Source organism: Malania oleifera, chromosome 8 (genome assembly GCF_029873635.1).
Source record: "Malania oleifera isolate guangnan ecotype guangnan chromosome 8, ASM2987363v1, whole genome shotgun sequence".
Lineage (NCBI taxonomy): Eukaryota > Viridiplantae > Streptophyta > Magnoliopsida > Santalales > Ximeniaceae > Malania > Malania oleifera.
The window spans coordinates 31,246,887-31,261,055 of NC_080424.1; positions in this window are offsets into that span (position 1 = coordinate 31,246,887).

Consider the following 14,169-nt stretch of genomic DNA (forward strand, 5'->3'; position numbering starts at 1 on the left):
ACCATAGGGATCACCCTTCGGTCGATCGACGCCGAATTTTTAGGGTTAGCTCAAAGACCATATGTGACACCCCAATTTTCATACCATTTTTTTCCATACAAATAATACTTGCACCATATATTAGCCACGTCATCTACTGATATCATAATACATAAGTAGACCCGAAAGTGAGTACCGGGTATACATTCATATTCATATACATAATCCTAACAGCGAAAGTCATTTCATAAACATATACATACCACAAGGAATACACATACCAGAGTACTGTACCATCTATGTATACAAGTTTAATACATAAACCTCTGGGGAAATCAAACCTCCCTAACTCAAAATACTCACCCTGACTTGTAATGGCTCGAACCCGAGTGGATTCCTGCATATAAATTTTTCAGCGGACGCAAATAAATCTAAATTAGTTTTATTACCAGAGCACTAATTAGCTTTATTACAAATAAATGTCTCAATTATTAAAATGCAAATTTCTAAAATTCTAAAATGTACAAATATATTCTAAATTGTATTATACTAATTTTTTTTATTCTATTCAGCTCTTTCTATTCCCGCTCATGTACTTGCTACGCCAGATTTATGGTACACTCTTCAAAATGATCTGAAATGTAAAATAATGACTGAGATGAGACGACGCTCAGTAAGTAAATAAGATTATTATTAGTACATGGCCAAAATGAGCTTTCATAATTTCATAAAAAAATATTTAATACTATAACTTCAAAAATGCTTTTAAAATAAATGTAAATTTAAAATTTACTACATAAAAACTTTTACTATCAACTACAATAGTAAAATTTTATAATTATATACTATAACTGTTAAATTAAACTTTTAACTTTAAAAACTGTAATTATAACTTTTAATTATATACATATATATATATATATATATATATATATATATATATATATATATACTTTTCCTTATACGTTTCCTTTAAATCATTATTTAGACACAATAATGATCATGTTCATATAAACTTGTACTTTACATTTAAATCATCAATAACTTTATACACGTAATTAAATATGTATATACATATACTATAAAAATCACTCTTAGGCCTGTTAATCGTAAGTTTTGTTTACCCCCATGACTGGGTTGTGCGGTCCGAAAACTGGACTTAATTAGCTGGCGACCAAACTATATCAACGTACATCATCATTAAGTGAGATTTTCCCTATTAAACTTTGGTCCAACCCAAGTGTACATTCAGGAGAAATCCACTACCATATAAAACCACTCTGTAAACAGTGTGGGTGCACTCTGATCCGTTTAAACTTTAGGTTGCGGTACAAAGCATTCGTAACTTTCTGTATCGTCTGAGCCATAAAGGGTTTTAAAAAATATTTTTATTATATAATTTTTACAAGTAAAATAATATCATGAAAATCTCATTTTTATTATATAATTTCTACAATTAAAATAATATCATGAAAATTTTATTTTTACTCATATTTTCATAAAATATGTAATATAAAAAAAAATCAACTCATGTAATATTTATTTATATTTTTTGTGAAATATGCAACATATAAACAAACTCATACCACACAATTTTTGTGTTAAAAATATTTTCTTGAATAGAAATTAATGATGTAAAATACCTGAGGAGTTTAGAACATTTCTTAACTCAAAAATAAATGCAAGTATATTAAAAATAAAACTAGTATAATTAAATATGCGTAAAAATAAAATCAAGAGAATTTTATGAAACTAACTAGCATAATCGAAATTTACTTAAAAATAAACTCGTGTATGAATTTTAAATAAAAATCTAACATAATCAAATTTACTTACTTCTTCTTTTACCTTGTGCTACGAACACAATAACTATTTCTAAGAAATGTGATCGGAAAGAGTGGGTGAGTGACAATTTACTCAAAAATTCTCCTTCCACCACTAATTCTTTCACTCACTAATCCTTCTCTTTCTTTGAAATTTTTTTATGAAAAATGAAGGTTGAGAGCTTCCAATTTATAGGAAAATTTTGAAGAAGAAAATAGAATTTGTAAAAGTGTAAGGAGAGGGGTGAAATTATAATTTTTTAAAATTAAAGAATGGACATGGGATGTATTAGACATGAGTTAGACATGAGATAAGAATGGAGGTCATGTGGGAGTGTTTGCCACCACTCCCCTTTAATTAATTTTAATTAATTATTTATTTATTTATTTTTTTAAAATCATTATTATTATTATTATTATTATTATTATTATTATTATTATTATTATTATTATTATTATCATTGTTATTATTTTTAAGTCATCTTTTAGTATATATTTTTTTTAGAAGAATTAAATTTGAATTTCGAAAACTCATATGGGCACCCACAGGGTCTTGTGGGCCCTACACAACTTCGAGATCCAAGTGGGTCCTACGTAACTTCAATAGTCCTTACACGATTTTATAAGCCCTACATAACTACGGAACTCATGTGAATTCCACACGACTTTGAGACTCATGTGGGCCCCACATAGGATATCTATATTATTATTATTATTATTTTACCATGTATTTCTGCAAATTATGTCTATCAAAATACTATTTTATGTATATGTACTTATTTACGTGTACGAACAGTTTCTATCATATATATCCTATGAAATTCTATTTTGACAAGGTTGACCTTCAGGGAGCGACTGAGCCGTAACGGTCTCTGAGCACTCGCTAAGATAAGGTTTTTTTTAGGCATCAAACATGGAATCAAGGATCTTGCAGAAAGTACTTTTATATTGATATTAACTTAATGATCATTATTATTATTATTATTATTATTATTATTATTATTATTATTATTATTATTATTATGCTTTAATCGTATAAATATTTTTGGGTCATTACATTCTTCTCTCCTTATAAAAATTTCGTCCTCAAAATTTGCTAATTTAAAATGAGTACTGTATAATTGGTTGCGTTATTTGAAAGAGTAAATTGATGAACAATTTGACTAAGTCTTAAAATAGATCGATGGTCAATTTGGCGAAATATTTTATTTTGGGAACTGAAATGTGAATTGTCGGTCTAATAGGGGTTGAAATGGAAAAAAAATTCAGAAGATGTGGAAAAGGATAATTATATATATAATGAAACGAAATCTGACCTTTAGTGCCTTAGATCAACGTCAACATCTATTGAAGTGCTAGCAGTGTCACTACTAACTATCTGGGTTCTTTCTTGGTGGAGTTGACCTCTTGTAATGTCACCGGCTTGGGTCGAAAAAAGGGAGAGAACGTTCGTTTGTTTGGCAAGGGACAAAGAGCTGCCCTCTTCCCCTTGTGGCCTTTGGTGTGGATGATCATAACGAGTCATCGGTGGCCCGTACATGAGTCTGAACGCGTATTAGATCTCTTTGCAATAGTGGAGTAGGCCAACATTATCCGAAACCCTTAGTGTGATGACTGTGATACTGCTATTGTAAGGAGTATGACTCATTGGTGTGATGTTAGTTGTAAGTTTCATAGACGGAATATTATCGATAGGGATGAGGGAACAAGTGGTTGGAAAAATGGCAGGGGCACTGCTCGGGGTGGTAGTAGCGGAGGAGGTAAGATGGATAATTGGTGGGGCAGTAGTTGAGATAGTAGCTTCTTCAACTAATCCCTACCTACGCCTACAGTTCTCAAACCAAAAACATACATTTCTCGGCTCGATTGGACCATACCATCAAAGTTGTGCTATAAGCAAGATAGTTTGATCCATAGAAGGGAGTTCCCCTTGACTGTTGTGGAAGGCCTCCTCTAAAATCTCCAGTTGTTCCTTACTCGGTTTCCATCTTTGGATCGACGATCTATTGTTACTCTCAGCAACTTGGGGAGTTAGGTGATTTGGCAATATTTTTGAGTAATAAGACAACTAAAAGACAAGTTGGGAAGAGCTAATCTTTGCAAACTGAAATGTTATTGTTCAAGATGATAGAAAGTTATTATGCTTAGAGTTCGAGAAGGGCAAACCCTTTCTATAGGGGAATGGCCGCGTGTTGTGGAAATCGAGAGAGTGTGATGTGTGCCACGAGAATCGAGAGAGAGCAACGCATGTCACGGATATCGAGCGACGCGTTTTACAAAAATTGAGGGAAAGCGATGTGTACTACGAGAATCGAGAGAGAGCGATGTGTGTCATGGATATCGAGCAATGTGTTTTGCACAAATCAAGGGAAAGCAACATGTGTCGCAAGAATCAAGAGATAGCGACGTGTGTCACGGATACCGAGCGACGCATTTTGCAAAAATCGAGGAAGAACGATGTGTCACAAAAATCGAGAGAGAGTGACGCATTTTTCAAAAATCGAGGGAGAGTGATATGTGTTGCAGAAATTGAGAGAATGACGCACGTTGCGAAAATCGAGCAAGCGACACGTATTGCAAAATTTTCGGACTCAAGGTTCTATTCATGTTTCTTCATCTTTATTAATGTTTTAACTATAATTAATTTCATACTTAAGTCACCACTTGGGTGGGTGGCCTAGTGGTAAGGAACCGACCATGTATCCTTGTGATCACTGGTTTGAATCCCCACTATGCCCAAGTGGTCTCATGCCCTCGCCTTGTTTTAGGGGTATGTGAGCTATAGCCGATAATTTTCACCTATGAGGCTATTATTATTATTATTATTATTATTATTATTATTTTACCATATAAATTTTCATACATAATATAGTAAAAATTAAGTTGTATTAATTTTTATAAATTTATACAAAATAAAAATTAAAGATTTCGTCAAAATTTGTACTCTTAAATCAAACTTGGGTAATTAATGAAAATATATAATTTTTTCATATTTAACTTGCACATGCTAAGGGATTTTTTTTTTGAATTTAAATATAATATAGTAACATTTAAATTATATTTAATTCCTTATAAACTAATACAAAATTAAAGATAAAAAATTTTGTCAAAATATATATTCCTAAATTAAACTTGAATGTATTGATGAGAACTGAATATGCAATACATATTCATATTCAACTTGTACATGCAAAAAAATTTTGGGTAAATTCAGATTTTAGAATAAACCGTTTATTCATATCTATTTGTATGTGTAGCACCTCTAACCCTAATAAAGTCTTCTTATATTTTTAATAATAACAGTAAAAATAAATAAATCTTGGATATTATTATATTATTATATTTATATATATATGAAAATTTTAAATTATTAATGCATATGATCTAGCAATTAATTATGAGTCATCAATATGGGTATGTGTTTTTACAAACATAAATAAGATATTCAACTTAATTAACGTGTCTTCGATAATACTACCATTTTTCTTAGAGAATATAAGATTATTACATGTCCTCAGGAGCTTTCATGTTAATCTCATTTCCTCCAATGTTACTATCTTTAGGATCTATTATTGAACAATGATCAAATGTTATTTTAAAATAATAAATCTATTATTAACGTAGAACAAACTAAAATAAATATTCTAAACTACCTAATCCTACCAAAATCATGTTTTATGTCTAAACTCTGGTAAAATTTATATATTAGAGTATGCAGAATATATATCCTATTATCTGATACCCATTGTAATGGCCCGAACCCGAGTGGGTTCCTGCATATAAATTTTTCAACGGACGCAAATAAATCTAAATTATTTTTATTACCAGAACACTAATTAGCTTTATTACGAATATATGTCTCAACTATTAAAATGCAAATTTCTAAAATTCTAAAATGTACAAATATATTCTAAATTGTATTATGCTAAATTTTTTATTCTACTCAGTCCTTTCTTGTGATAACCCAAATATATATATATATATATATATATATATATATATATATGATTAAAGTACAATAATAATAAAATAATAAAAATGGTCATTTAGTTAATATCAATACAGAAGTGTTTTTCTGTAGGATCCTTGATTCCATGTTTGATGCCTAAGAAAGACCTTCTCTTAGCGAGTGCTTAGAGACCATTGCGGCTCAGTCGCTCCCTAGAGGTCGGCCTGGTCAAAATGGAATTTCATAGGATAAACAGGATAGACACTGTTTGTACATGTAAATAAGTATATATACGTAAAATAGTGTTTTAACAGACATAATTTGTAGAAATACATAATTAGATGATAATAATATAGGTATCATATATGGGGCCCACAAGACTACGTGGGGTCCACATGAGTCCCGGAGCCACAAGACACTGTTTATATACGTAAATAAGTACATAAAATAATGTTTTAACTGATATAATTTGTAGGAATAATAATAATATAGGTATCCTATGCGGGGCCCACATGAGTCCTGAAGCCGTATGGAGGTTTACACGAGTTTTGAAATTATGTAGGGCTCATAAAATCGCATGAGAATTATTGGAGTTACGTACGATACATTTGGGTCTCGAAGTTGTGTGGGGCCCACAAGACCATGTGGGGCCTACATGAGTTTTCAAATTTTAAATTTAATTCTTGTTTAAAAATAAATAATAAAATAAATAAATACTAAAAGTAGTTTAAAATTAATAACAATGATAATAATAATGATAATAATGATTAGAAAAAAAAATAATAAAATAATAAAATAATTAATTAAGTAATTGATTAATTAATTAGGTAAGTAATTAATTAAAAAATTATTTAGTGGGAATGGTGGCAAGCACTCCCACATGGCCTCCATCCCTATCCCATACTCAACCCATACCTTGCCCATTCTTTAATTTTTAAAAATTATAATTTCACCCATCTCCCCACACTTTTATAAATTTCTTTCTTTCCCCTAAATTTTCTTATAAATAGGGAGCTCTCGACCTTCATTTTTCACAACAATTTTCCAAGGAAGAGAAGGATTAGTGAGTGAAAGAATTTGTGGTGGAGAGAGAATTTTTGAATAAGTTCTCAATCACCCACTCTTTCCGATCTCATTTCTTAAAGATAGTTATTGTGTTCGTAGCACACGGTAAAAGAAGAATGTAAATAAATTTTGATTATGTTAGTTTTTTTTTTTTTTTTTAAATTCATACCCGAGTTTATTTTGTACATAAATTTTAATTATGTTACTTAGTTCCACAAAATTTTCATGAGTTTATTTTTACGCATATTTAATTATACCAGTTCTATCTTTAATATACTTGCATCTATTTTTGGGTTAAGAAATGTTCTAATCCCCTCGGGTAAATTTTCAGCAATTCTTTCTATTCAAAAATAAAATTATATATATTTTTAACACAAAAATTATGTGGCATGAGTTTATTTTTACGTTGCATTTTTTTTATGAAAATATGAGTAAAGATGAGATTTTCACGATATTATTTTAAATTGCATAAATTATAATAAGATGATTTTAAAACCCCTTATGGCAACGAAAGTTCAAAGTTACAGATGCTCGATACCGCAGCTTAAAGTTTATATGGATCAGAGTGCACCCACACTGTTTACAGAGTGGTTATTTATGTTAGTGGATTTCTCCTGAGTGCACATCTGGTTCTGGACCAGGACTTAATAAGGAAAATCTCACTTAAAGTTTACGTACGTTGATTTAGTTTGGTTGGCCAGCCAGCTAAGTCCAGTCTTCGGACCGCACAACCCAGTCATGGGGGTAAACATGACTTACGGCAAACAGGCCTAAGGGTGGTTTTTATAATATATGTTTATACATATTTAATTACGTGTACAAAGTTACTGATGATATAAAGAAAAAGTGTAAGTTTACGTGAAAATGATCATTTTGGTGCTTAAATGACGATATAAGGAAAACGTATAAGGAAAAGTATATGTATGTTTATCATTAAATATTTTTACAGTTTTAAAGTTAAAAGTTTAATTTAACAGTTATAGTATATAATTATAAAATTTTACTGTTGTAATTAATGACAAAAGTTTTATGCAAAAATTTTAAATTTATATTTATTCTAAAAGAAATTTTGAAGTTATAGTATTAAATATTATTTTACGAAATTTTTTTAAAAACTCATTTTGGCCACACACTAATAATAATCTTATTTACTTACTGAGAGTCGTCTCACTCCAATCATATTTTTATTCAGATAACTCTGAAGGGCATGTCGGAAATCAAGCTTAGCAAGCATACGGGTGGGGATTAGAAAAATAAAGATTTATTAGAAATATTAGTATGATGCCAGATATTTATGCTTATGTAATTTTCTTCTTTTAAAATAAGTGATTGTAATATGGATAATTAACGCTCTGGTTTAATAAAAATTGAGTTTATTTTCTTTCGCTGTAAATGAGTAGTAAAAAGTTAATATCCCAGGTCCCTCGGGGTGGGGGTGTTACATTTCTATTCCCGTCCATACACTTGCTACGCCAGATTTCTAGTACACTCTTCAAAATGATCTGAAATGTAAAATAATGATTGAGATGAGACGATGCTCAGTAAGTAAATAAGATTATTATTAGTGTGTGACCAAAATGAGCTTTCATAATTTCGTAAAAAAATATTTAATACTATAATTTCAAAAATGCTTTTAAAATAAATGTAAATTTAAAAATTTCTACATAAAAACTTTTATCATCAACTACAACAGTAAAATTTTATAATCATATAATATAACTGTTAAATTAAACTTTTAACTTTTAAAATTGTAATTTTAATTTTTAATTATATACATATATATGTTTTTCCTTATACGTTTCCTTTAAATCATCATTTAAGCACAATAATGGTCATGTTCATATAAACTTATACTTTACATTCAAATCATCGATAACTTTATACACGTAATTATATATATATACTGTAAAAATCACCCTTACGTCTGTTAATCGTAAGTCATGTTTACTCCCATGACTAAGTTGTGCGATCCGAAAACTAGACTTAGCTGCCTGACAGACCAAACTAAATCAACGTACATCATCATTAAGTGAGATTTTCCCTATTAAACCCTAGTCCGACCCAAGTGTGCACTTAGGAGAAATCAACTGCCATATAAAAGCACTCTCTAAATAGTATAAGTGCACTCTGATCCATTAAACTTTAGGCTGTGGTACCGAACATTTGTAACTTTCTATATCGTCTGAGTCATAAAGGGTTTTAAAAAATATTTTTATTATATAATTTCTACAATTAGAATAATATCATGAAAATTTCATTTTTACTTATATTTTCGTAAAATATGCAACATAAAAAAAAAATCAACTCATGTAATCTTTACTTATATTTTCGTGAAATATGCAACGTATAAATAAACTCATGCCACACAATTTTCATGTTAAAAATATTTTCTTGAATAGAAATTAATGATGTAAAATACCCAGGGGTTTAGAACATTTATTAACTTAAAAATAAATGCAAGTATATTAAAAATAAAACTAGTATAATTAAATATTCGTAAAAATAAACTCAACAGAATTTTATGAAACTAACTAGCATAATCGAAATTTACTTAAAAATAAATTCGGGCATCAATTTTAAATAAAAATTTAACATAATCAAATTTACTTACCTTTTTTTTTACCTTATACTACGAACACAATAACTATTTCTAAGAAATGAGATCGAAAAAAGTGGGTGATTGAGAACTTACTCAAAAATTCACCCTCCACCACTAATTCTTTCACTCACTAATCATTCTCTTCCTTTGAAAATTTTTATGAAAATTGAAGGTTGAGAGCTTCCTATTTATAAGAAAATTTTGGGAAAGAAAATAGAATTTGTAAAAGTGTAAGGAGAGGGGTCAAATTATAATTTTTTTAAATTAAAGAATGGGCATGAGATGAGTTAGACATGGGTTAGATATGGGATAAGGATGGAGGTCATGTGGGAGTGTTTGCCACCACTCCCCTTTAATTAATTTTTAATTAATTAATTATTTATTTATTTTAAAAAAATTTTTAAATTATTATTATTATTATTATTATTATTATTATTATTATTATTATTATTATTATTATTATTATTATTATCATTGTTATTATTTTTAAACCATGTTTTAGTATATGTATATTTTTAAAAGAATTAAATTCGAATTTCGAAAACTTATGTGGGCCCCCACATGGTCTTGTGGCCCCCACATAATTTCGAGACCCAAGTGAGTTCTACGTAACTCCAATAGTCCTTATATACGATTTTATGAGCTATACATAATTCCGGGACTCATGTGAATCCCACACGACTTCGGGACTCATGAGGGCCCCACATACGATACTTATATTATTATTATTATTATTATTATTATTATTATTATTATTTTACCATATATTTCTACAAATTGTGTCTATCAAAACACTATTTTATGTATATGTACTTATTTGCATGTACAAATAGTGTCTATCCTGTTTATCCTATGAAATTTCATTTTGACGGGGCCGACCTCTAGGGAGCAACTAAGCTACAATGGTCTCTGAGCACTCGCTAAGACAAGGTCTTTCTTAGGCATCAAATATGGAATCAAAGATCCTACAGAAAACACTTCTATATTGATATTAACTTAATGACCATTTTTATTATTATTATTATTATTATTATTATTATTATTATTATTATTATTATTATTATGCTTTAATCGTATATATATTTTTAGGTCATCACATGACTACACAGGGTGCTCCCCTCTATCTAAGAGCTCTATCACGGGGACTATCTTGGTTTCCCAAAATATTTAGATGATTAGGTGAGACATATCTCAATAAGACGGAATAAATTATCTATAGTGTATGGCAATATGAGATTCATTATATAATAACAAATATTTGTTTCAATAATAATATCTTCTGAGAAAATATGTCATTCCCATAATCATAATCATAATCATAATCATATAGCTATAAAACATAGGCTTTCATAAGCTTTTACTTCCATTTCCAAAATCATTCATTCGTATCCCAAGTTACCGGCGAAGTTCCTGAGAATAGGGAAGCTCACCCACCTATACAAGCAGCTTTGCTCTACCCTGATATCGTTTGCAGTCTAGCTTAATTAACTCGGGTTTAGTTACAACTGATACTTATTAGATCACTCACCTTACTCAGTAAGCCCTCAGACGATGTGTTTTACTTCACTTTAATTATTTATTAAGTTACACAAATACATTTTCTCATTTTCTTTCTCGTTTCCATTCTCATTTCATTTCCATTTCCTTACCATTTCCATTTCCATTTCCATTTTCATATCAAGCTCATGAGTGTCACCATAACCGATACATTCGTGTCTGTACCCATAGCTACCCTGAGGATATTCACTATGCCATGCTTCCCCCATGATCAAGGTTGTGTGGCCCGAAGGCTAGACCTAACTGCAGTTGGCCGACCCGATTAGGTCAAATATCATCGCATATCTCGTATCTGTAGTACAATTGGCCAACTAAAAGCACTAATCCGGACTCAGGGGGCACAACAGCTCTACTATACAGATTAGTCAACTATCACGCCACACGCTCCATGAGTCCGTGTGATTGCACTAACTCCACTAGCAACGGTACCGTACTCTCAATACTACAACCCATCATTAGGGTTTCCATATCCATCCATTAGGGTTATCACTGGCACATACTAGCAATCATTATGTGGTATTGACATTTCATTAATCAAATGTCTGTATCCCCCTTTCGGAATTTCACATTTCATTTCTCACAATTTAATATTCATATTATAGAATTAACGGTGCGATATTCACATTTCACATGTTCACATTTCTTATAATCATACTTCACATTTTCATATTGCACAATTAACATTGCAATATTTTCATTTCACATATTCATATTTCCCAAATTCATATTCCTCATATTCACATTTCTCATTTTCAGTATTGCAGAATTAATAGTGCAATATTTTCATTTCACATATTCACATTTCCTATATTCATATTCCTTATATTCACATTTCTCATTTTCAGTATTGACAACTCATCTCATCTCATAAATACATATACATATTTCATTTCATGAAATTCACGTTTCTCAATAAAACCTTTCTATATCATATATTCATCATTTCTCAGAAGATATTCATTTTTTAGTACATTTCACTTTCAACATATTCCCCCATTTCAAATCTCATATCTCAATTCATAATTTCAATAATCTCATTTCAACTTTCAAAATTCATTTCATCAATTCAGTAATCACATTTCCATGTACACATTTCAATATAAATCATATGCCACACAAATTTCATCTGATATTTATATCATAAATAAATTTTAGGTAAAATAACATACACCATTTTAACATATTTCTCAACCCATAATTTCCATAAAAAGACTTCTATAATTTGTTCCCCTTAGATGACTTACTGAGATTCCACTAAAACACCCAATTTTCTACAACCTTCGACGTTCACAACCCAAAAACCTACAATTCACATTTTCCCTAAATTATTCAACACAACTCCGAGAATAACTTTCATTTAACATCTCCTACATTTCATATACTCCAAATTAACTTAAAAGTCCCCAAATTCACCACTTACCCTAGTTTTGGGATGGTGCCCCAGAACCCCAACATGAAAATCCACTCCGCATACGTTGTAGAGAATCTTCCTAAGAACCCTGTGGTGCTTCCTAATCATCAATCCGAGCTTAAATGAAGCTAGAATTGAAGAGAGAATGAAGAAGGGACGTGGTTTGAAAAAGAGAGAGAGAGAGAGAGAGAGAGAGAGAGAGAGAGAGAGAGAGAGAGAGAGAGAGAGTGAGTGAATTTCATTTTGTTTTACCAAACACTCGCAGGATCCATTTTAATTCACTCATTGCAGAGAAAACCGTCACCGATTTTCTCTGACCCTCAGAAAACTGCCATCGATTTTCTATTTAATCAGCTTGGTTTTAACTTGTCGCGACATCCCGGGAGCGCGTGTGCCCCGGGCGGCGAAATTAAAAATCATTATATTTTCAAGGAAAATCATGGAAAAGGTCGGAGTCGCCACTAACCTTTAGTGCGGTTAGAACACATGATTACTACCCCGTTAGGGGTAGAATCGGTCTACATTACCAGAGTTGGCGTCGGGAGTTCGGTTACGCGAGGGGAAGGTACAAGCACCCCCTACGCTCCCGTTCTTACGAACGGTACCTAATTAATTTGAAATTATCCCTAAGTTAATCTAATAAGTCTTTAAATTACTTCTTTTTATGAATTTATAAATACCTATAAAAAATAAATAAATATATACATATATTCCCTCAGAGCTTAAGGTACGTGAAGCCCAAAGGCTAATACCCCCCGCAATTAAATCATAGGGATTAAAAATCAAAAATACTTTATCAAATACACTCCCAAATTTTAGAAATTTTATGGGCTTTCCTAAGTACGAAAATACTAGTTTGGGAGGTTTTGGATAATAGATATAATAATTTAAACTTAATAACAAAGATAAAAAATAGTAATACTAGAATATTAAGATACTACGATTCTAAGTATAAACATAAGATATAGTTGAAAATTCCAGAAATATGTGATAATAATAGCTCTAATATATTATAATGATAATACTTTACCTATAATAACAATACTACTATAATAATAACACATGTATATCTCACAATATTAATAACACATAAATACCAATACAATATTATAATACCACTTTAATATTTATATATATACCATAACACGTAAATATTAATATTATACCATAATAATACTACTAGACTAATAATGCATATACATCATAATTTAAATAACTATACAATATAATAACATATCCTAATAAATACAGGCAAAAGCCCTAATTATAAATAGTCAAGATTTTGACATGACACTAACAACACTCTAATATTAATAATAAAAAAAATATGACAATAGGTCAAACCCTAAAAGTTAAAGGTAACATAAACAAACCTGGAAACAAATAAGACGAAATTATGGAACTAGACAAGCCCTAGAATAAGTATACAATGTCAATCAAACCCGTAATAATATATACAATAATATGGAAATAATCAAACGTGCAATAATATGGAAATAAATCAAAAATCCTAAAATATGTACTAATAATTTGGAAACATATAAAACCCTAAAATTTGAAATGTGATAACAATATGGAAACACTCATAACCCTAAGATTAATAAACAATTTCTATAGAAGCAACTAAACCCTAAAAATATTAATAGCATGGAAATCAATCAAAACCCTAAATCTAATAGGCAATATGTATAATAATAATAATAACTTGGAAATAATTAGGGCCTTACAATTAATGTACAATAACAATGTGGAAACAAATTAAACCCTATAATACACATGCAATATA